Source organism: Notamacropus eugenii, chromosome 2 (genome assembly GCF_028372415.1).
Source record: "Notamacropus eugenii isolate mMacEug1 chromosome 2, mMacEug1.pri_v2, whole genome shotgun sequence".
NCBI lineage: Eukaryota > Metazoa > Chordata > Mammalia > Diprotodontia > Macropodidae > Notamacropus > Notamacropus eugenii.
This window is the reverse complement of record NC_092873.1, coordinates 323,232,047-323,253,893: the sequence shown is the minus strand read 5'-3', so window position 1 is coordinate 323,253,893 and position 21,847 is coordinate 323,232,047. Positions and strand designations below refer to the sequence as shown.

Here is a 21,847-nt window from a genome sequence, read left to right as displayed (position 1 = left end):
TTTTGCCATATAGAAATGTAGAGTTTAACTCCATTAACTGCCTTATGATTTCTCTTTCATGTTTACCTTTTTATGCACCTTTAGAGTCTAACTCTGGTCTTTTCATCAAGAATGATTGAAAACCTTCTGTTTCATTAAATGTCCATTTCTTCCCCTGAAGGATTATACTCAGTTTTTCTGGATAGGTTATTCTTGGTTGAATTCTAGCTCCTTTGCCTTCCAAAACATCATATTCCAAGTCCTCCACTTTTAAATGTGGAAACCACTAAATCTTATGTTATTGTTCAGTTGTTTTCAGTTGTGTCTGACTCTTCATGACCCCATTTGGGATTTTCTTGGCAAAGATATAAGAATGGTTTGCCATTTCCTTCTCCATCTCATTTTACAGATGAGAAAACTGAAGAAACAGGATTAAATGATTTGCCCAGGGTCACACGGTTAATACATGTCTGATGACAGATTTGAACCTAGGAAGATGAGTCTTCCTGACTTCAGGCCCAGCACTCTATCCACTGCATGATTTAATTGGCCTCTGGCTGCACGATATTTGAATTTTTCATTCTGGCTGCTTGAAATATTTTCTCTTTGACCTGAGAGTTCTGTAGTTCAGCTATAATATTCTTGGGAATTTTCATTTTGGGATTTCTTTCAGGAGGCAATCAATAGATTCTTTCAATTTCTATTTTGTCCTCTCAATCTAATACATAAGGGCAACTTCCCTTTATAATTTTCTTGAAAAATGATTGTAGACTCTTTTTTTATTGTGGCTTTCTGGTAGTACAATAAGACTTACTTATCTCTCTCTCTCTCTCCTCAATTTATTTTTCAAGTCAGTTATCTTTCAAATGAAATACTTCCCAGCACAGGGAGATTTCTCACATACTTGGCCATGAGTATCACCAAAAAAAAAGTTGAAAAAAGACAGCTTCATAATTTCATAATTCCTTCAATGTCATAAAAGTTGAGCAAATTTAGTTAAGCAGGATCATAATATCATGTATCCTCTAAAGATTAAATAGTTAAATAAACTCTACAGGTAAATTAAGTCAGGTTACAGATTAAACTACAGCTTATTTCATCTTGGACCTTAACTGCCCCTTGCAGCTGTTTGATCCTTGGAAACATTTTCTCTTGAAAATTCTGGAATAAGTATCATTCCTAGCACTACTTATGGGGTGTTACTTTTAAATATGATTTTCCAGTAACTAGTTAATGTGATGAAAACTAGAACTATCTTATGGAATTAACTTTATACTTACCCTTTTGGCATTGTTCTTAATAGAAACTTTTGAAAGCCAATTACATAGCTGTATCTATATCCTAATTCTTAGAGAAAATAATTTTGTTACTTTCTCAAAGTGAAGTTTAGTACTCTATTAAAATGTAAAGCTTTACATAAAATTTGAAACTTAAAACTTTTATATTTTCATCACACCCCGTCTTTTTCCTATGTCCCTTTTGCTAATATATATATATATTTATATTCTCAAATCATTCAGAAAGAATGAGATACTTTAAAAATCTAATCTTACACATTAAAATATAACTATTACTGACCACAAATTTAGGATAGTAAAATTAAAAACAGTAAGGTCTTATAGTAACACAGAGGTGTTTGAGTATTGTAATAAGATAGATGCACATGCATACATACATACATACATATGTGTATATCATATATGTACATATGGGCATATATATGTATAATATGTATGTGTATAAACACACACATTTACAATTCATCTACTCTGGTTATAGAAAATTGTTATAAAAGGAATTCCCTTCAGGGGCCCAAACTAGCCTGACATAAGCATAACAGGATAAAACTTCCTTAGCTCTCTTTGATTTCAGGTTACAGTTATATTGTTTTGAAACAACAATCATGCAGCAAAGTACCTTATTTCAATTTTTTTCACAATTATCATAACTAGGCTTAGACTTAACCACGTGGTAAAATTTTCTGTTGAGAAAGGAAATAATAAAATGGGGAAACTGAGTCAATAGGATCTTATCATTACATTTTTAAGGTCATCCTATCAATCTTCTCAGGCACAGACAACTAACTATAGCAGTTCTCAGATGACACCCTCTTTGAGCAACATATGGCATGTCCTTTAAATGATAGATTATTGACTTAATGATAATTCAGATAATCATACCTGAAGTTATAATTCAGAGCAATATCAAATTATGGTCCCAAGATATTTTGCCTCAAATAGCAAGCTTCACTGATTGTGACTAAGGGCTACATACAATTATTGCTATTACTTTTCTCATGTTGTTATAATAACAGTTAACAATAAGAACATATAAGCCTTATTTTATTCATCCTTTCTAGTTTAAATTGACCCTAGAGCAGAAATCAATCACTAGAAATTAAGAAAATAATCACATTCTAGAGTTTCACATATAGGATGAATACATGATAGTTCCCTCAAAACTCATAAAAATACTGGATAGACACTGTATAAGTTTCTAGGCTGACAGATATCTATATTAGAAGGTATTGCACATTAACCCCTGATATAAAAAATAAAACCTCTAAATCTGGGATTTGTTGAGGATAAATTTGTTCAAAAATATGACTTCAGTACTTACTATTCCAGGTGTACCTTCATAATTTTCTATTAGGTAATCATTCTTCACAAGGTAAACTTTTGGGTTGCTTAAGGAATAAGATTGCAAAGTTGTGAGTAAAAGTAAAGAAGAGGGATGAGGAGTGATAGGGTAAATAGAGTGAGAAGGATCGTGGGAAAAAAACAGGAAAGAGGAAATACACAAGTAATTGTAGCTTAGAGTGTGAATGGGATGAATTTACCCATAAAACAGAAACAGAGAGCAGATTAAAAAATTGAATTCAAGAATATATTGCTTTTAGAAAGCATTATAAAAATGAGAGATATACACAAAGATAAAATAAAGCACAGTAGTAGAATTTAATATGTAAAAAAAAAAGCAGGAATAGCATATCTGCAAACATAGACACAGGAACTATAAAAAACATAAAATACTTTTGATACAAATAAATTCAGATCTAAATAATTGAAATAATATTTATTTACTGTTCATGGGTAGGTAAAGCCAATATGATTTTTTTAAATGACAATTTTACCTAGCTAATCTATTTATTCAACATCATCTCAGTTAAATTACTAAAAAAGATAATAAAATTCATTTGGAAATAAAAAGGTCAGGAACTTCAAAGAAACCAGGGAGAAAAGATATAAAAGAAGTATATTCAGTATATCACACCTTAATCTATATTATATGGCAAAAGAACATCATTGAAGTATAATAAGGACAATTTTGTTGATTTTACATTAAAATTTTCTTGTATAAATAAAACCTATATAACCAAGAACAGAAGGGAAATTGGGGGGAAACTTTCTTAGATAATCTCTCAGGATGTGACTGGATTGAAATGTTGCTGTGATGAATGATAAGCTGGTTGATTTAAGAAAATTTTGATTTAGGAAAAACATGGAAAGATTCAGACCTATGAAGGAAGATGCTATCCACCTTGATAAGAAGAAATAAGCATAGTACAGTCTTACATATATATGTATGAGTGTATATGTATATGTTCATAGGTATCTATGTGAAAAAATAGATAAATGGATAGATAGATCTTCGCTTAATTGTAGCCTTCTTCAACGTTGGGGGAGAGGGAAAAAGCAAAGTTAAATGTGCATGGCAGATAACAAAAGAAAACCAACAAGGAAGCAAAGGAAATCTGGGCAGCTTTGCAGACAATGGGTAGTATTTATTATATAGGTTTTCTTGAAATGGAAATTTATTGTTTTATATTGAATCCTCTCTTGTATAGTCTGCTGTGTCGATGAGAATGTTTTTTTCTTTTCTCATTTTGTATTTAAGTTTAAAATAAAAAAAAATTACAAAAGAATTAAAGTAAACTTGTAAGCCCCTTTACTTCAACTGAGAGACGTTCCAGATACTCACTAACTTCAACAAGGCTGATAAGATTTCATGACATTGCCCAAATAGAAGGTCCTAGGAACCTGGTAAGCCCTCAAAGAACTTCAAATATATTTACAAATTCTGTGGTTCTTTACCAAACTCTAAGTAATTATTATTATTAATTTTAAAGCAAAGTATATCCAATTATAAACTTGACAGTTTGTTTTAATCATAATGACAACATCCTCTATAAAAAGAGAAGTTAATTTCCAATGATACTGTTGCATCACCCTCCGGGTATCATTTTTCAAATGAATAGCATTTCTTATACAGTGATTTCCCCAAAGTCACAATATAAGTAAAATTAGAAGCTTAACAATAACCTGAACAATCTTAGGGATTTTAAAAACATAACACAAAACTTATTGCCGGTCAAATGACATTAGCTCAATTGAACGTATTTCTGGAAATGCATAGGAAATAATTTCCCCCATTCATCAATTTGGCATCCTGTGGTAATCACATTCGAAAACAGTACTTTTAAAGCAATTACAATTTCAGTTCTTATTCATGTGGTTTCTAAACCTATTATCTTAATTTATTGTTGTCATTCAGGCATGTCCAACTTTCCACAACCCCATAGACCATACTTGCCATGAGGTTTTCTTGGCACAGATACTGGAGTGCTTTGTCATTTCCTTTTCTAATGTGTCCCCATTTTACAGATAAAGAAGTGAGTCAAATAGGGGTTAAGTATTTAAGTATTTAAGATGGAATGTGAACTCAGGTCTTCCTGACTGTAGTTCGAGACTCTATCCACTGAACCACCTTGCCCCATCACCTTAAAGCCAAGTATCAAATATATTTTCTATTAAGATTTTTTTGAGGATCAAACAATACAATTATATCACTTTAAATGATACTACATTATAATATTGGGGAAACTAAATGATGAAGTGGATAGAGCACCAGTGTAGGAGTCAGGAGGACCTGAGTTCAAATCTCACCTCAGACATTTGACATTCCCTAGCTGTATGACCTTGGGCAAGTCACTTTACCCCAATTGTCTCATCCTGGGTCATCTCCAGTCATCCTGATGAATATCTGGTCACTGGATTCAGATGGCTCTGAAGGAGAAGTGAGGCTGGTGACCTGCACAGCCCTCCCTCACTCAAAACAAAGTCAAGTGCAAGTCATGTCATTATTTCTGTGATGGCATGGTCTTCTTCAGCAATGAAGGACAAACACACATTATAATTTAGTTTTAGGACAAACTCAATCAAATCAAATCTGGATTTAAAATCACAAATGGTATTATTCAAAATCCAGATTTTCCCAAGGGTTATTAGCTGCCAGCACTTCAAATTATAGGGCCCTTTGCTTTTAGTTAGCTTTGTTCCCAAGATTGATGGAGGTAATCTCCAATTCTCATCTCCTTAAAATATTTCAACATTCACAAAAATTTTCAAACCACAATTTGGAAATTTAAAGCAAAGATATACACCCCCCCCCCTTCAAAAAAATTTCTTTTCTTTGATTGTTTGTCTTTATCTCTGTAACTCCAATCTGACCAGGGCTGAAATGAAAGAAAGTGTTGCTATTTTTTTCATCTATGCCTATTTTAAAACCTAATCTTCTGTTGAAAATCTGATTAAATAATTAGCATAAGTCCCTGCTTATCAAGAAGAAAAGTTTATCATTACATTATAGAAAGCCAGGAGAATTGTTTTAACTGTGAGACTTCATAATCTTCCCCACCATTCTAAGCTCCCTTTCTGCATTTTTTGTTTTGATTTTTATGGCAGTTTTTATGGTTCAGCTGGGTTTTTCACTTAGAAATTTCCAAGGTAACAGAATCTATGAGCAACACTAGATGCAACATAGGACAAGGTCTTCCCGAGAAGTTTGTATGAATGTAGAGGAGAATAAAAATGAGTTCTTTGTTCTTGGGTTATGAGTATTTGACCTGCAAAGACCAACCCTAGCCAATAATATATATGAAGGAATCATCAGCCTGGGGTCATCCTAAGTGAAAGGGTACAGGTCTGATGTTAGGGAATTGGTTCATCAAGGTCACTCAACCAACTAAATATTATTAGGACAAGATAAGACACAACACAAATATCCAATAAAGGATTCCCTCCCAGCAATTCATATAGTTCAACTGGTGGCCCTTGTGTTTGAATTCTGGATCACAATGCCATACTTACCAGGATACCAAGGTGGCTGTCACCAATACATAGCCGGAGACCAGAGCAGGTATCTAATTTATTTGTAATAGTTACAGATCTATTGAGGAATGAGGGAGAGAGCAAAAGCCAAAGAAAGAAAAGAGAGAGAGATCTACCAGACAAGTAGCTGAATTTCACTGAGAGCAGCACTGTCCTTGGGTGATAAGTTCAAGAGGACTACTAATTTAAGGAAGGGTACCTATGCTAGTTCTAACCTACCCTGAGTAATTCCCTGGGGTCAAGGTGTCACATCAACCCTAGCTGTGACTGCATTCCACTCAAATCCTAAGATTGCTCACAAGGTTCTTGACATGAAGAGTGATCTTGTATAAGTCAGTCCTGTCCTCCCTTAACCCTGAGATCATGGAGACTTACTTAACATTCATGGTCCAGGTGAGCCTTCAGGCTTCTCAGGTCAACCATCAGAGATCCCACTTCTAACACCAAAATTGTTGTCTGAGAACAAATCCAGAACTGAAAAAAAATTTTTTTAAGGTTTATTTAGTTGTTTGGAAGAAGAGAAAGTCAAAAAAGGTGGCCTGTTCCCTCAGGCCTCAGTAAGTTTTATATTATATAGAGTTTAAATGACAGAGCAAGAAAGGTCATCTGACTGGCCAGGATAAAGGCAGTTTGCATATAAGACTTTTATGGTTTTTTGAGATGTAACGGGAGGAAACTCTTTACATGCCTTGCATCAATCTTTTTGTCCCCTAGAAGGTTTGGGGATCAACATAGCCTGAATTTCCTGAGTTAAGTATTGGTTTCAAAGCAACAAGTCTAGTGTCTCACCTATACAGGGTTAGGTTCAAACAATGAAATGAAATTTTCCCACAATAGCCATAGCCTTCTCCTTGATCTGTTTATGCTTAATGTGTCTTGTCTGAGTGGACAATGGTATCTGTGAATATCTACTTCATTCATCTTTTCAATTTGACCTCCAGTTTTAAGATCAAATCATTTAGCATCTATCTTTCCTTAGTATACATTTTATACTTATAACATCCAAGTGACATTTTGATATCATTGTAGAAAGATTCCACTAGATGAAGAAATTGTTTATTGTGTTTTGAGAGAGTCATAAATTGTTGTCACCCTTGCAATCAAATTTTTAATATTGTCATGATGTAATTCTCTTTTTAATTTGGAAGCCATATTTAGTTCTACTTAGGAGATAGGATAATGGATTTAGGGAAAGGAGAATCATAACTGACTTGAACTGCCTCCTAGAAAAATGCCATGTTTCATAGGAACTGTACTTGTTATTATGCTGATGGTGTATTTTTAAATAAAAAATAGTTTTCCACTGGACATCGAATACTCTAGCATTCTCACTAGTCTTGGGGCTATTTTATATCAGCCATATTTTATATCAATTGTATTTCTTATTATGTTGGTGGTATATTTTAAATAAAGAACAGTTTTCCATCTGGACATCAGATACTCTAGCATTGTCACTAGTCTGGGGGCTATTTTATATCAGTTCAAGGACAAATCATGAGTACAGGATAAAGTCCAAGATTTTGCATTAATCAATAAACTAAGTGTAGATGTAGCAACATTTTTAGTGTTTCCCCCAACAATTAATAAATCAATAATATTGTTCTTTGTATCCTTGATAGTTTTTGGCACACTTTTTTTTTGGTTGCTCCTTCAAAATGTTATTTTGTTGTAAGGGTTTATATATTTTGTTTGTAATGCAAGCTGTGAATTCTTCATAAAAATACATGCACACACAAATGGCCTATATTTGGAGGGATTATTTGGTGTTCTCATCTTTTGATAGTAAATATGTTGTGATTTCTGTTAAAAAAAAACACAATGGGATCATGCTTGCTGTCTGGAAGGAAGGTGGAGAGTGTTTTCCTGATAATTCTTGCTCCATTACATAGCATTTGAGCCAATGACTATGAATCTTATCCAGTATGAACATTTACCAGTTTTTTCACAGAGGCTAGCATTTCAGTCACCTCCCTTGACATAATTCTGTTGTCCATTAGATTAATGGTATGCAGACTTTCTGTTTCTCATTTGTTCCAACCTGCCTTATTATTGTGTTATATTTCTTGTGACCATATGGAAGACAAGGAATTTTCCACCTTTTTCCTTTGGAGGTTTTCTCTCTTATCTAATTTCTTTGCTTCTCAGGTTTCTGCAGTGACATTTTGGTTTGATGTGGAATTGCTTATTTTGTTCTCTGAGCTCCTTATATGACTGTAACCTTTTGACTTTTGATGCTAGGATTTCTGATATGCATTTCCCCCCTGGATTCTCTTCCACATTTTTTTTGTTGTCTTTAACTGAGCAATATGGCATTCCAGTTTTCTACTGTGTATACTAGCTAGTGATTGATGTAATCTTCTATAGCCTTTCCACAGATCTTCAACAGTTCTTTCACCATCATTCTGCTATGATGATGTTTGATTCCAGTCCTTAGGAGTGTTCCTTAATGGCACCTGGTCTCATTTTTACTGTGGCAATAGCTGCCTACTATACAGTTTGGTGCAAATCCTGAAATAGTTTTGGGTTCTTTTTTTCTATTTCTGTCGAGTATTGTGGGAGAATACATTGATTCATGTTAGTGATAGCAAATGCCAAACTTTTTTGAATTTCTGTTTTGGTATATTGATTTGCTAGTTGCATTCATGTCAACAAACTAAAAAAAAAAGCTTCTGAAATTCTAGTCTAAATATGCCCATTTTTCTAAATAATTTGCGACAATTATTGTTTTTATCATCAATTTCATTTTTATGCATAATTTCTGGAATGTGCATCAAATGAAGATTTTCAATGACCTCATTTTCTTCAACCTTTCCCTTTTTAGATTTTAGAATTCCTAGATTTCATCTCCAATTTCATCTAAGTTGGAGGAGAAATTATTAGAGCTCATCTCATGGAAAAGAAATTCTCTTTTTATCATTTTTCTGCATTGGTCAGAGGTACATTCTTTTATGACTTGGATGACTGACAAAAAAACAATATGAATTCCCTGCCTTTAACTGGTAAAAATCTGTTTCCAATTCATGATATACTACTTGCATGTTGAAAGTACATTTTCTTTAGTTCATTTTGTGTGCACATGTGGTCTGTTCACCTTGGTGGTTAGTGCCATAGCATTAAACCATTTCCAGAGAGGAATGGTATTTCCTATTTGTTCCAGTTTACCTTGCTTTCTTTGTAGAATTTGATCATGAAGGAGTGATATACTCCATGTCAAACTGATCATGACAGTTTCGAGTAGGATAAGTTTGCAACTCTATATCATCCAACCTATATCTTTATCTCTTTAACTTTAACTCTTAGGAAAAGCACACTGGCTGGGGTGCTAACCAACCAATGGTATCACCAGAGCCTACATCACCAAAGTCTCTGGTTCTTGCCAAACCCTAAAAGCTAATACATCCTTGGTACAGCTGTAGTGTTAAAAAAGATCAAAAAAGTATGTACCTCAGCATGTTCTCACATGATTTTAATCTCTTCTGTGTTTTGGAAGTATTTTCGTCTATGTTGTTTGGAGATTATGAGCATTTGTAGGGTGACGTACTAAAAATATTGTTTTTCTATATTTTAGCTTGGTGTTGTCTGGGCAATTGTGGACAAGAATTTGGTCTGTGATATAATGATTCAATTTCATTATAGTTTATTGGTTGGATCTTCCAATATATTTTGAGGTCTATTTGTGGTGTGGGGATTTATTGTTTGTTAGCCCATAAAAGGTAGCAGGATTCTTGTGTGTGTGTGTGTGTGTGTGTGTATGTGTGTGTGTGTGTGTGTGTGTGTGTGTGTAAATTCTAGATGTATATAATTCTGATGTATAATTCTAGCCCTGGGATCATGTCTTACTAGATACTTGGTAGGTACTAAGTTTTTACACCATGCAGTGATGCGCTGCAGGGTTTCTTCTGTTTTCTTTGCATTATGATCCCACCATTTGCTCAGTGACTTTCTGTTAATTGAGTTCATGAGAATGTCACCCATGGTTGGCCCATTCCATTCTTGACACTTTGCTTTTCCATAGGCTCCATCCAGAGGATTGCCTTTTCTTTTCTTTTTCCCTTACTATCCTTTTCCTCATACTAACAACTTTTATTTGCTCAGTATTCATCTCTAAGGAGCTTCATGACATCTCATTCATCCCTACAACATCCATGAAAACAGAATAATTATTGGATACATTCATTTCCCAGAGGCAGGGGAAACTGAAGCTTGGGAATGGGGAAAAGGTTAAATCAATTACTCAAAATCACACAAGTAATCTTTTGTTAAATAACTGAGATGCATGACCAATATAATATAGGCATCTGACTTTCAGTTGGAAATTTGATCCAAGCAGCCAAGGTCGTTATTTCCTATGGAATAAACTTTATCCTCTTAAGCTTGGAATTTAAAACTCTTTATGATTTGGCCCTACCCTCATCACTAAGTACTACTTGTACCCTTCATTCCAGTAAAGCCTGTTTAGTCATAGAATTATAGGATTCAAAGCAAGAAGGGATCTTAAAGATTACTCAGTTCAGTCCCTTAATTTCTCTTTCCCATCTCCTACTCTTTGTTCATCTTTCCTTCCTCTTATCAACGTATCCAAAGCTTTCCTATTCTCCACCACTCAGTGGGAGTCTGGCATCTTCTATGCAGCCTTTGCTGACCATTCCAGCTCTCAGTAATCTCTCTCTTCCATGACCTCACATTTTGTCTGGGACATATATTATGACGCTGAGTTATATTATTTGAGTGTTATAGTGTTTTCTATTTTTCATGTGTTTCTGTCATCCCTCCAGCATAGACTGTAATTTCATTAAGAATAAGAACATTGAATTTTTTTTTGCTTCTTTTGTACATTCCATAGTGCCTAGAATAATGCTAAGCAAAAGCTAGTAGTCAATAAATTTTTTTAAAACTTTTTAAAATTCATTTTGAACTTCGGAGAAAAAGACAAAAAACCATTTCTATGTACACAGTGCAACATAAAAAAGACTCAGTATAAAACCATGAATTTCTTTTTATACAGCTTATTTTTTTAACTATGTAATAAATACTACACATCATTTTCAAAACTACCCTGCTTATCTGCACTTCTTTTTCTGTTCTCTGCTGTGCACTTTTATTTTTTTTCTCTCTCCCTCCCCACTTTGCTCTAGAGAAGGGTACCACTAAACACAAATATGTGTGTGTGTGTGTGTGTGTGTGTGTGAAAAACCATACCATACATACTTCTATTTATCAGTTATTTCCCTGGATGTGGAGAGAATCTTCTTCTATAGGTCCTTTGTGGTTGATTTGAGTATTTGCAATACTCAAAATAACTTAATCGTTCCAAGTTGTTCTTAGAATAATATTGCTGTTACTCTGCTTGACGTTCTCCTAGTTCTGCTCATTTAACTCTTCATTATTTCACGCAAGTCTTTCCACGTTTTTCAAAAATCAACTAGTTCATCATTTCTTAGAGCACAGTAGTATTGTATTACAATCATGTACCACAACTTGCTGAGCCATTTCCTAATTGACAGGCATTCCCTTAATTTCCAGTTCTTTGCCAACACAAAAAGAGATGCTATAAATATTTTAGAACATGTAGATTCTTTTCCTTTATCCCCAATCACCTTGAAAAACAGACCTAATAGTGGTATTGCTGGGTCAAAGGGTACACACAGTTTTATAATTCTTTGGGCATGATTCTAGGCTGCTCTCCAGAAGGGTCGCATCAGTTCACAGTTCCACTAACAGTGAATTAGTGTCCCAGTATTTCTACATCTCTTCTAATATTTGTTGCTTTCCCTGTTTATCCTTTTAGCCACTCTGATAAGTATAAGAAGATATCTGAAAGTTGTTTTAATGTGCATTTCTCTAATCAGTACTGATTTAGAGCATTTTTCATATGACTATATGTGGTTTTGATTTCTTCATTTCAAAAACTACCTGTTCATACCCTTTGACCATTTATCAATGGAGGAACAACTTGTATTCTTATTCATTGGACAAAATTATTTATATATTTGAGATATGAGAATTTTATTTGAGAAACTGTCTATAAAAATTTTCTTCCAGAGGGCAGAGCCAAGATGGAGGGACTTGCAAACATGGACTTGCATGAGCTCTCCCTAAACCCCTCCAAATACCTATTAAAATGACTCTAAATAAATTCTAGAGCAGCAGGACCCACAAAATTATGGAGTGAAACAAATTTCCAGGCCAAGACAATCTGGAAGGTCAATAGGAAAGGTCTGTTGCACTGGGCTGGGAGAGGAGCATAACCCAGCATAGGCTGCACCCAGCATAGATGGGCGAGAGAAGGCCTCAGGGGACTGAATCAATGGTAGCTGTGGCAGTTTCCAGACTTCTCAACCCCCAAACACCAAGGACACCTTGGAAAGTGACTGTGAAAAGTCTGTCAGACCTGCGTGAGAGAGAAGCATCGTCCAGTCCCAGATGCAGGGGGCAGGTGGCAGCAGCAGCAGTGGCTGCTTCTGGAGCTCTCAGCCCACAAACTATGTGGGGATTTAGTGACTGATCAGACGTGGATTGCAGGGATCTCTTTGCTGCAGCAGGATTCTCTTGCTTTGTGCTTGGATCTGGGTTGTAGTCCTAGGTGGCAGTCCTGAGGTGAAGAGATGAGCTGGCATGGTGGAGCTTGTGGCAACAGTGAAGAGGCAATACTCCTCACAGTTCAAGTCAGAAAAGAGTGCTTGTGGTGACTCACAGACAAGAGCACAGGCCAGGAGAGGAGTAAACACCTCTCCTTTGATCATACCATTTTGGAAGAGCTGAAAATTTACAGGTCTATAGAAATTAATCTGAAAACAGCAGAGTCCTCCCTTGACAAAGAGCTAAAAAGTCAAGTAATTGGCTGGGAAAATGAGCCAACAACATAAAAAAACTCAGACTATAGAATCTTACTTTGGTGACAAGGAAGATCAAAACATAAAACCAGAAGAAGACAACAAAGTCAAAGCTCCTACATCTATAGTCTACAAGAAAAATGTAATTTGGTCACAGGTCATGAAAGAGCTCAAAAAGGATTTTGAAAATCAAGTAAGAGAAGTAGAGGACAAATTGGGAAGAGAAATGAGAGAGATGCAAGAAAATCATGAAAAATGAGTCAACAGCTTGGTAAGGGAGATCCCCCAAAATAATGAAGAAAACAAGACCTTAAGAAATATAGGCAATGGCATGTAGAAATCTATCTTGCCATACAAGAAAATAGAGGGGAAGGAGATAAGACAAGGGTGTGTGTGTGATAAGAAGTGGGGTGTGTTATTAAAGAGAAGGCAGACTGGGGGAAAGGGTAATCAGAATGTATGCCATCATGGGGTGGGGAGAAGGAAGAGATGGTAAGAAAATTTGGAGCTGAAAATCTTGTGAAAGTGAATGTTGAAAACTAAAAATTAATTAATTAATAGAAAAAAATTTTCTTCCAATTTTCTATTTTCCTTTTAATCTTGCCTACCTTGGTTTTATTTGTACAAAACCTTTTTAATTTAATATAATCAAAACTATCCATTTTACACCTTTCAATGCTCTCTATCTAGTCAATAAATCCTTTTTAAAAATTATTTTGTTTTGTTTTCTATAATCACTTCCATATATCTTAGATTTTTTTCCCCTTCTTCCCCCTTCCCTCCCCACTAGTCATTAAATATTAATGGAGTTCATGGTGGCGTTGCCTAGTAAGACAAGTGGATGCCCATTTGCATAGTTTTGCCTCCATGAAGTGTGGTGGGAGAAGACTGCAAAAGGAAGCATATTGTTGTCAGGTCAGTGTGGTCATTATCCTTCATCAGCTATTTGATATAGCTGCCCAAGGACTGGGGCAAAGAGGCTGATTCTATGAAAAGAAAATGATGTGTTTCTGGCACACTGTCTATTGTTGTGAGCCACACACACTTGCCCTTCTGCTTCTAAGCTTCTTCCACCATATGAGTGAGATCCACATAAATGAGGTCATTTAGTAGTTTAGCAGTGGGAAGATGGTTCTTAAAATGTGTGATAAAAACCGCCAAATTCTAGAAAAGTTCTCCAATCTCAGAAGTTCTTTACACAACTGGCACTTATGTATCGATAGCTATCTATTGACCAATTGTCTCTAGTTGATTCATCTCTTTTATCAGTCTTTCCTACTGTCTTCCCAGTGTCTTTCTAAAGACAAGATGTTGTCAAGGTATATGAACACTTCTAGGTAGTATATGTATCTATGACTACTTTCTCCGTCAGTCTTTGAAAAGTGATAGGTGTCCCTGAGATGCTATGAGTCATACACTCAAATTGGTAGAATTCAGTTGAGCAGATGAGAGTGTTCTTTTCCTGGTCTTCCTTGGCCTTCAGAATTTGAATTCTTAATTCAAATTCAATCTGTGTACAATATTACCCACAGCCAGAAATGTAGGAATAAGATCAACCATATGAAGAAGACCTATGGCAGAGATGGAGCCCACAGCAGCAACACCAGAGAAAAAGCATGAGGTAATTACAAAGGTGAAGTATGTGGACAAGATCCATATTGGAAACTATGAGACTGATGTCTGATACTTGTCCTTATCTATGATGACAGTGGGAAACAGTTCTATGAATACTGCCTGAAATACATGAAGTTTGAGAAGAACTACCATTTCCATTTGGGGTAATGCCAGTGGAGACAGCCACCTGGCAAGGAAATCTACTGAAAGAACATCTTGGTGATGGATAGTGAAGACTATAAGATTTACTGGCAGAACTTCTACCTATTGGTCAAGTTTTTTCTGGATCATAAGACCCTGTACTTTGATGTAGAACTATTTGTCTTCTACATTTTGACCAAGGTGGACAGACAGGGGACCCACATAGTGAGCCACTTCTCTAGGGAAAAGGAGTCCCCAGATGAGAATACTGTGGTCTGCACCCTGACCTTCCCCACTGTCATTAATGCCAAAACTAAGGCAAATTCCTCATTGTCCTCAGCTATGAATTGTGGAAAGTGAGGAGCACAGTGCTTTCTCCAGAAAGCTAACTAAGTCCTCATAGTTATTGCTCCTGGGTACTGCTAAACATCGTGTGGGATTTCTGGGAAACACTGTCGATCAAAGACCTCAGCCAGATGACTAGGATCACATAACATGACATCATCAGCACTCTGCAGTCACTCAACATGGTGAAATACTGGAAAAGGCAGCATATAGTCTGTTTCACACCCAAGCTGGTAGAAGATCACCATAAGAGCACATAGTATAAGAAAAGCCACCCATAATAGTGGACTTCATTTGTCTCAAGTGGATACCACCCAAGTAACAACAAACTTACAAACAAGTAAGGCTGTCCAAGAAGTGAGTAGTGTTCAAATCAGTTGTCTCTTCCTCTACCTCCTCAATCCTTACCCAAAAGTGGCCTTAGACCTGTAAGAGTAGCTCTTTTTCCAGTTTGTAAATATGTACAGACTTGTCTGTCCACCTGCAAGCCCTAAAAGATTTTTTTAAATAAAAAAATTTTAGTTTGTCAGTGTACAAAAAACCCTCTCAATCTGAATACTTAAATTCAAGAATGAGTACCACTAGCTACCTAGCAGACAGTCCAAGGAATCTTGAACCTGAGGTATATATTCACTTCCCTTCTGTTATTCAACATCTGGTCATTCACCCACACTTGTATTTTTCTATCATTCTTTGGTATTGCCACTAAAAGTAATTTATATGGTCTGCCAGACTCTGCGGGTTGCTCCTTGGGTACATCTCATATCTCACTCCTGCAACGTGAATACATTTATCCTTTTCCTTGAGTTTTTGCTTCAGTCAAAGCTTCTATTCTTCTGGCACCAAAGAGTCACCAAAGTCAAATGCTACAAAATGCTTTCCTGGGTTTGAATATTATTACTCTTATGATGTACATTGTCCCTATTGGTGTCTATTCTCCTGATGATCTCAGCACAGCCTGCATGGATGGTCAAAGTGCATTTACATGACAATATTGGGTAATAGATTGTTGCTGGTAGCATCTTACTAATATTTTTGAATAGACTTCAGTTGGTTCCATTTAGTCTTGACACTTAGTGAGGTTAGAGGGTCTGGACATACCAAAGCTATGTCATCTACTTTTCTGTTGACACCAAAAACTTATTTAGGAAACTTCAGGTTCATCCTGATGTATCCCAAATATGGGTAATCTTTATCACTCTTCCTCAAATATCTCTCATATTAATGGGAAATTATAGTAATTTGAGGTTCACTGTCTAAGACAGTATTTCATCCCATGTTCTTTTTTCACAATTATCTCTTCATGAGAGCCTATGAGTTCAAGCAGAATAAACCTAGAGGGATTAGAAAATAAGGTATATATCATTGTCATTGGGATCTAGACTGACTTCCCTTGCATGCCCCACCTTTTTTTATTTTGATGCTGACATGGGAGATGTCATCTTCTGTACAACCAAGGCTTCATCCTCTTCAGCAGTACATCCACCAAATATGTGTGTATCTCTTTATGTCTATATCTATATCTATACCTATATCTATATCCATCTAATCCACAACTGTATCAAAAGATGATTCTGTTTTCTGGTTATCTGTATGGAGTAGTTCTTGTATCAGGCCCTTTGCTTTTCCCAAGAGAACATCTTAGTGTATTCTTCATCTCTTGGGCAATCCTCTGTGGGCTTCAGTCTTCCACTTTGCATCTGCAGTATAGTTGTCTCAAAGTATTGCTCACATTTAGGAAGATGTTCCTGAAGTTGGGTCATTATTTGCATGTGGTTTTTCATTTATTTGCTTCATCTTGGATAACTGTGATGGTGGCAGTTGTGACTCAAGATCCATGATGTGCATGTTCAGCTCAGAGTTGTATATATCAGGCCTTTGTGTATTTGTTGAAGTCTTACTTTATCTACTTTTTCAGATTCCACTACACCTCTCTATGATTAGTCTCTGCAATCAAATATCCACTCTATAAAAATCAGATTTTTTTCCTTTACAGTGAAAAGTCAAACTGACACATGTTGTATATGTATCCTGGGGAGTCTCATCATGACCATAGTACATCTCTTGGTTTTGCAGATGTGCCTGTCATATGATTCCAGGCTTTGTTGCTTTAAGAGCATTCTCAAAGCCAAGAGCACTCACTCTAAGACTCTCCATCTACTCTTTTCTGATCCTGGTGACTTTCTATGCTATCATATATCTGAGACCTAGTTAATCTAAGACTCTCAATATTGTTTTCCAGGGGGATAGAATTCCTGTCTTGGAAATGTCAATAATTTGGGTCTGTAGTATCGCTCTCTCTGGCACAGGAGGACTGACGTCTCAACCTTACTTTCGGGAGAAATGTCATTTTCAGACGTGGAAGTGACCAGAGGCATGCTAGTAAATGTTTAACAAATGTCTTAAGGTGGGGAGCGCAGAATGTGCACACAACAAAATATTAAGTTAAACCTGAATTATTAACATTTTCACCATCACTTTCTTAAGTATAGATACTTAATGAAACAGTACACTAAGCCTTGATTTGCAGTATTTGCTAACTGCTGAAATGTAAATGTTCACACCAAAAAAATTTAGATAAGCTCCTGATCACATAATGGCACATCCCTACATATAATTCTCATTTTCTTTGTGAGAATGCCATCCTTGCTCAGAAGAGCCTCCACTTTTAGAGCAGCCTCTTTTCCACAGAGGGTAGCTTACAGATTAGTTCCCGAGCATGCCTTCTACATCAGACATATTTGAATTATCAAACACATCATTCAGAATACTTCTAGAGTGATCTCACCTGACTTTATGTTATTCATCATCATTCTGCAATTTTCTAAATCTCGGCTGTTCCTTTGCAACATTTTAATAATAATATAAATAATGTAGAAATATTATAAAAGTAATATGATATGTAATATATAAATAATGTATTATGTGAATATAATCTATAATAAATATAATACATATTATACAAATGATATATAAATAGTATAGAGATAAGATTATAATAGTCATAATTTGAGTTTCTTCCTAATATTAGTAGGCTCCTATGACTTTTAATAACTATAGCACAATTTATTTCTATCACTTCAGCACCCATTTTTAAAAGAGATATCTCCATGTTTAAGAAATTTAATAAGACCAGTAACATTAACAAGCCATAAACATGCAAGGTGACACCAAAATAGTGCTTACATAGCATACGGTAAGGGTAGATGCAATTAGGACATGTCACATAAACAATAAACGAGTATGCAAATCTGTATCAAGACAATAGGAATAAATTCAAAACCATGAAAATCAGTATGAACTTTTTCATATATCTGTCAATAGAGCCAAAACCTGCTCCTACGCACATGATAAATCAATTAAAAGCATCAATTGGGCATTTTGCATAGCAATGTTTTCATGTTAGCCACAATTAGATTGTGAGAGAAAGGGTTGTCTGGGTGAAGCTTTGAGATAACTCTTACCATAACGGAAAATCAAATTGGAAATAAACAGGACTTTCCTAAAATAAACCCCATAAAAATTACAATAGAGGACCAGGAAATATAATAAAAGCTATGTACAAAAAACCTCTGAAAACCGAGGAAATTGAAAAGCACATTCAAAAAATACTAGAGGCAAAACAAAACAGAGTATGAAAAAGACAAGATCCAAGCAGGATTTAAAATGTCCAACAAAAAAATAATGAATCAGTGTAAAGATATCTAAATTTAAACTGAGATATAAAAGCGCAAAGAAAATGAATGAAAGAAGATTCTTTCCAGCCAGCGACAAAAAACCCTGAGCCAGGTAGCAGCTCAAACCCATCCCATACACAATAGAAGATTAAAATGACTTTAAAAAATAACAAAAATGCAAATTCCAATAATAGCTCAGAAAAAAAAAAACAGTAGAGGAAAAAAACTTTCAAACTTAATTCCCAAGGACAGAGTCTTTAAATGTAAAGTTGTGTATTCATAGTAACACATATACCCTTTCCCTGGTCTTGGTTCACCTATGCCTAAAATGCCTATCTTTACTAGCTCTGGGGGTTAATTTATATTCATGATATTCACCTCTTTCTGCTTATAAACTCTCCTATTTATGATACATAGGCAGCTTAGGGGTACTATCTCAAAATATCTCTATTGCATTATTATTTCTGAGTGGTGACACTATTTTCTCCTCCTTCCCAGAATCTCCGTCTGAAGCTGGGATGTTTCTCTATCTAGTCCAAGCCATCCCTCCTCACCCCCAAGCTCTACTTTCCAGCATTAATCACATATTAATCACGCACAATGATTCATGGCTGCTAGATTTTCGTATGAATGTGACAACTACTCCTACACATGTTGGATGGGCAGTTCCTTGAAGGATAGCTCTATGATGCTGTGGATTGTATATGCAGAAGGGGCTCCTGATTGGTGAGAGACCTCTGAGCCAATAACACTGAATATTTGTGTAAATGAGAAGACACACTTTGGAGGAGAAGGTTAAGAGAGTCGGGCTCCTGAACTCTACATGAAAGGTACTTCAGAAGTCGAGACAACAAATGCATCTGCTCCCAGGACTGGGCTTTCATTACCTATTCCCTCATTATACACAGGACACGCAGAGGTATCATGTGTGTGTGTGTGTGTGTGTGTGTGTGTGTGTGTGTGTGCGTGTGTGAATAAATACATACATCTGTATGTGATGTGTATGTTATGTGTATGTTTTTGTTGTTCAATCATTTTAGTTATATCTGACTAGTAACCCTATTTGGGATTTTCTTGGCAAAGATACGGGAATAGTTTGCCATTTCTTTCTCCAGCTGATTTTGCAGATGAGGAAACTGAGGCAAACAGGATTAAGTGACTTGCCCAGGGTCACACAAGTATCTGAGGCCAAATTTGAACTCAAGAGATGAGTCTTTCTGACTTTAGAAGACCTGACACTCTATATACTGTGTTACCTAGCTTCCTCTGCATACATATATATCTGTGTATATATGAATGTACAGTATTTACTCACATATACACGTACATAAATACCACACCAAAGAAAGGAAAGTGAACAGAGAGGCACGTGTAATTTGACTAGAAATCAATCAGTTTAAGCAAACAAATAATAAGTAAGTCCAATATGGTGATCATGGTTGGGATATGTGGTAGATTTCCATCTGAAAGAGGATGTCTTTTTTATATGTCCATTTACATACCAGGACCTTTACAGGTTTTACTTAAATATTGTGATTTTATTGATTTCCTTTCAAGAGCTGGCTTTTCTCTAGGAGTTTCAATAATAATTTAAAAATTAAATAAATTACTGAATTTGTGTGTATGTTTTTAAAAAAAGAATAGGTTGTGTGTAACCTGAGATTATTCTTATAGAGTTAGAATCTTGCAGATTATTTTTACAGTAGACCCAGATCTTCACAGCCATATAATTGACTGATAATTCTACTGTATTACTATTTATTATGCAATGGGGGCCTGGCCACAGGAGTACAAACAAGGACACTCATTCTGTTGGCAGCACATGGGAAAGAGGCTGTGTTTCCAGAAAGGCATGAAGATGTGTAATGGAAAGTTCCTGCTGCCTGGTTCAGAACATGTGAGGCTCTTTGGACCATTTCTGGTCCCCTTACCACTTGAAGAAGAGTCATTTGAAGATCTGCTGAGTCAAGGCTGAGAATCCATTCAAATGCACTTTCTCTTTTTTGCCTTGTCTGTGTTTCAGTGAGAGAAACGTGCCATAAACCTTCAGATGAAGAGAGGCCAACCTCCTCCCACTGGAGGTCAACACATAGCTCTTGAATAAGGCTCTTATTTCTTGTCTGTCTTTGTTCTTTATTGTTTTAAGGTGAAGAAGTATTGGAGATAGCTAAAACCTTGTGAACTTTGAAAGACTGGAATTTGAGCACCAGACTGAGAGTTAGAACCTGTGCTTGCATTTGCAGAAGGTGAAACATAGATAAAAGAGATGCTAAGGTCCTGAAGAGTGACCTTCTTGACCCAGCCCAATGGTAGGAAGGAACATTAACTTACCTACTACTATATCACATTCAGAACTTAACTTAGTAGGCAAAAGCTTTGTAGAAGCTGCTCTAAGTCTGAGCTCACTGTCTTCAGGGACTAAGATGGTCTCCAGAGAGAAAAAAATGCCCCCAAGGAACTGGGAGAAAATGTTTATATTTCTGTTCTGACTATGCCTGTGAAACAAAAAAATCCCTTTGTAAAGGCTAATGAATGTTAATTGGTTCAATGATTCTGGGGTACTAAAGCGACAAACCATTCCATTATCTTTGCCAAGAAAACTCCAAATGGGGTCATGAAGAGTTGAACATGACTGAAAAGCAACTGAACAACTCTCCTGGAATGGAGGCTTAAACCAGTTACATTAGAGAAAGTGTACACCCTCAAGGTGGTACCCCTAGAACCCTTAAAGGGAGATATAGTCAACTTCATTCTGGCAGCTGAATCTGCTAATAGGTGTGTGTATGTGGGTAGGAGGGACAGGGAATTGGTACAATAAGTCTAAAGTTTCACAATTGATTACAAAAAAGAATTTGTACCAGTGTTAATGACTGTCTTGCAATAAGGTGTCTGTCATGCATATATATGATACACTTAAACAAGATTCCTTGATAGATGCAATTAGTTAGGTAACTTTGTTAAAAAACCATCCCATGGCAATGGAAACATTTGAAGAAAGAGCAACATGATCTTTTCCCTTTCCTTGGTCTCCCCCTTCATGTGAGTACAGCCATTTTCCCAACTTCTCCCCTCAGATACCCCCATGGGT

The 21,847-nt window shown here is 35.9% G+C and overlaps 1 pseudogene; it reads left to right on the top strand.

Moving 5' to 3' along the window:
• Positions 1-6,115: 6,115 nt before the first annotated feature.
• Positions 6,116-15,404, top strand: LOC140523024 (histone acetyltransferase KAT8 pseudogene; annotated as a pseudogene).
• Positions 15,405-21,847: the final 6,443 nt, after the last annotated feature.